We start from the raw sequence: 4,262 nt of genomic DNA on the forward strand, positions 1-4,262 counted from the left end.
AGAGAATGGAAGGGAGTGAGAGTCATTCTGAGAGGGATGAGTGGTGTCACGTGGTGGTGGTGGTGGTGCGTCTGTGGTGGTGGTTGAGAGAGAGAGAGAGAGAGAGAGAGAGAGAGAGAGAGAGAGAGAGAGAGAGAGAGAGAGAGAGAGAGAGAGAGAGAGAGTTTTTGATTTTTCGGGAGGGAGGGGGGAGATATGGCGTTTGGCGGGAGGGGGGAGATAGAAGAGAGGAAATATGGGAGGGAATTAGGGATCTAAGTGATCCGAGGGTGGAGATTTAAAATCTCAAAAAATACTTATTTGCGACAACATGACTACGTGGTAAAATGTGAGTTTTCTTCACGAATTTTCGATCTTCGAATGTGATTACGTGGTGAAATGTTATTTTCATTTTCCACGGATGTTGTTTGTGACATCAGGGTATTTCCCACAAAGTCTTGCTTGTGGGCATGATCTTGTGGAAAAAGCCATATTTGTTTCCCACGAACAGTTTTCATGTCATAAGCTAAGTATTTACCATGGATGTAGAGCTTGGAAAAAAAAAAACTCAGGTGAAAAGCCCATATTTCTTGTAGTGTCCCTCTTAGCAGGACAAAGCAACATGGCTGGATGTGGAGGCATTTACAATGATACCAAAACCAACTTGCTCAAGTGGGACGGAAAGGTTCCTAGCTCCACAATGCATTCCCACTCCCAACATCCTCAGACTATGTTTAAACAAGACTTGGGAGATAGCTCGTGAACTCTCCATAAGGAAATTGACAATTTGAAGAGCTACGGGGTGGGACTAGGCATTCCCTTTTCCAACCAAATATTGGTAAAATTTCCAAACTTTAGAGTGATTGGCCAAGTCCCTCACACAATAGGAGGAACAAAGATAGAAAAGTGGCAAAAGGGTACTATACTATACAATTAGTTGATGGATAGAGCAAGAGTTGCGAGGCAAAAGTATTGGTGGTAATATTCATGCACTGCTTTGGTATCAGGGAGAGAGTGATTGTGGTGAGCAGGACTCTAGGCTCTATAGGGGAAGGTTGGAGAAGTTTTTCAATAATCTTCTACACAATCTTAACACTCTTGATCTCCCCATTCTTATGGTACTTTCTTTGGTTTAGCTTAGTTTAATCAGTTTCTTTTATGCACAGTTTCTTTCATAAGTAACCTTACAAACTGACATGAATTTATATGATACTTTAGATCTAGTTTATTATAAAAAAGTGACTTTACTATTTAACGTGTGACATCAAGCCACGTCAATTTGTGAGTTTACTTTTGTAGGATCTCTCTGTTACTAAAACATTTATCCTTTCACAAATTGGTTACAGTTCCATAATGGATCTTTGCAAATTAATCATTATAAAAATTCTAAAAATGTTAATATTTTTTGCAGGTTGTAGTTTCTACTGGAGAAGGAAAGTTCCTAAGATCTGTAAGAGATGTTCAACTAAATATAAAACTGAAGAATGTCGTGGATGTTGATTCTGTGGGATCAACCCTTTTAGCATATCACCTACATTTGGATACAAAGTCTACTGTTCACATTGGTCAGAAGCTAGCTGATAATTTTCTATACAAGTTTTACCACTAGTAGTAATTAATCAATTAAATAAACCTAATCGATCGTCAAAACTCATCGAGTTAAATAAATAAGATATGTTCGTATGGGAGTCATATACTTAGATATAGTCTTAGAGAATGCAAGTATTATGAATTCTATTTAAAAAAGAATAAGGCCCACCATTAAAAAATGGAGTGCGCAAGGCTTGTATGCCCTAAGACTATATGGCCTAGCCTTATTTGTTTGTATTATCTTAAATAACATAAGATTGAACAAGGAAATGGGAGAGTTATTCCTACTGATCATTGTTCCATTGCTCTTTCTTTCTATGTTTGTGATGTCCTTTGGTAATGTTTTTATTTGTTTTGATTATGATGTACTCCTCAAACATGTTGCCAGGACCTTTGGTAGCTAGAGCAATATTTCTACTGTTATGAGTAAACATTGTTCCTATGTTGCACAAAATCTCTCAACATGCTTCTCTATTATCTTCCATATAGAAAGGGAAATTATAGGTACACCGGGAAAGTGTACCTATCATTTGTACCGAATTGTATATTTTTTATTTTTAGTATTTTTTAAATGCTTTAAAAAACTAAAAAAAAATACAATACACTAGTCGACTTTTGTGAAATCTTTTGTGAAATTGTTATCAACCCATGAAGTAATCGTGTCTTAACGGGTCAACCAGTTTTGACTTGAACCCATTAAGACTAACTCCTAACCCGCTATTATCATGTCGTGTTTGTGTTGGGTTAACGGGTCGTGTAACGTATTACCACCCCTAGTTGCACATAAACTTTTGTGTTAGGAATTTTTATTATTGATTTTATCATTCTTAATTATACAAGCTAATGAAGAATATTTTAAATGATTTCTTAAGTCAACCACTGAATTAACTAACTCAAAATATTAAGTATTGGTCAATACGTTTGGAAATTACAAAATTTAGGATGAAAAACATTTATCCTAGTGTGTCTATAATAAGATTATGCTTGATAGTCTATCCTGTGGTTACATCAATTTGATTGGGCTAAGCAGAAATTTGAAAATCTGACTCCTAGTCTAAGTCTGTTTCAAGTCGGAGTAGGAGATTTTTTCCAGTGAAAAGTTGGAGTTTGACTACGACTCTGAAATATTGACTCTAACTCCGATTTTGCCCTCCAACTTTACCTCCGATATTGCACATATTGTAACGCCCCCAAATCCCCACGCACAGACACGGGAATATCGAGACGTCCAGATGATGACATCACGGGTCACCACCCTAACGACGTGTGCCAAAAGTGTGCAAAAGCAACAAATGTGCACGAAGGGACACGCAGCGGATAGCAAAGTCATATAACCAAGTACCAAAATTTTTCTTAATTTAATACAAAGCTGTTCAAAACATACATATTAAAATATTACAGGACACAAACATAATTTTAAACTAAATACAAAGCATAAACTTCAGCACCCCGGCGGAGCCGCGTCCTCGGGCTCAACCTCCTCCTCCTCATCCTCGATCTCTGCACCAAAATCTACGGAACCAAAAATGGTGCCGCAGGTAAGTAAAATCCAAACACCACCAGATAAAAACATATAGAATTCAGACAATATGCGTGAAGTGATGCCAATGCACAAAACCCATAAAATCATATTTTTCCAGACACACCAAAAACTCATTTGGCCCACAAAAACATATCCTTAAAACCAAGTCTCGTCATTATCCCAGATAATGGCCCAAACCACCATTTTCCCAGAAAATGGATCAAAAGCCTTGAAAACCAACATCGCCATTTTCCCAGAAAATGGCCCACATCTGAAAACCATAAAAACAATCCGGTTATGCATGCACCATGATCTCCCATAGGGATCACCCGCACACCCTAGCTCTGTGCCACACCGTAGGTAACGACTACGTATGTGACACCTAAATGAGCGATGCCCAGACTCGCGCCCCGCGCATACCTGGTCAGGCCATCCTCTAGTCCCCGCCACTCTAGGGACCACGGAGTCGACACGACAGCATTACCGTATCGTGCGATCCGGTCGTCGCCCTGCAACAACTCAGGGGATGTCACTCAGTTTTATCCACTCCCGAGTGACCAGAGGAGCTCCACCGAGATAATAACCCATCCCGGCTTGGGCTCGTGAGACACACGCACCCAAAAACCATTTACGCCAATAAAACGGAATTTTCACGATTAAAACAATATGGACATAAACACAATATGCAACTCACGCCTCATGGCTCAAATAATCAAGCAAACACAAACAAGCAAAACCAAGCACTCCGTCCTCAATCCATCCGACCTCCGAACTCCTCGGACTCAGTCTGGAATCAGCCAACCAACAATAATTAATTATTGAAAGAGCAAAATATATTTAAATCTAAAAGTAGGGTTTGGAAAATACTTACAGCGCTATATGGTATTTTTTGAAAGCTCGCGGCGTTGCAAACGGCGGAGAAAAAGTAACGTAACAGTGTAATTTACACTGTGGCCGTGGATTGTAAAATACCCACTTTTGAACAGGGACAAACCAAGGCTCGGGATTGATAGAGAATGGCCTTGAGATATTTATGAAGCTAAGAGAAATAAGTTTTGGCCGTGGGTGGTGGTGGAAATGGCGATCGAAGGCCAAAAAGGGGCTGAACGGAGTTGAGCTCGTGGAAGCTGCTCCGGCAATGGATCGAGGCCGAAAATGGGTGGTTTAGGTC

At 39.6% G+C, this 4,262-nt stretch overlaps 1 pseudogene; it reads left to right on the top strand.

The window, feature by feature from the left end:
* The first annotated feature begins 400 nt into the window (after positions 1 to 400).
* LOC122298873 lies at positions 401 to 1,588 on the top strand (annotated as a pseudogene).
* The last annotated feature ends 2,674 nt before the right edge of the window (positions 1,589 to 4,262 follow it).

Source organism: Carya illinoinensis, chromosome 16 (assembly GCF_018687715.1).
Source record: "Carya illinoinensis cultivar Pawnee chromosome 16, C.illinoinensisPawnee_v1, whole genome shotgun sequence".
Classification (NCBI taxonomy): Eukaryota; Viridiplantae; Streptophyta; class Magnoliopsida; order Fagales; family Juglandaceae; genus Carya; species Carya illinoinensis.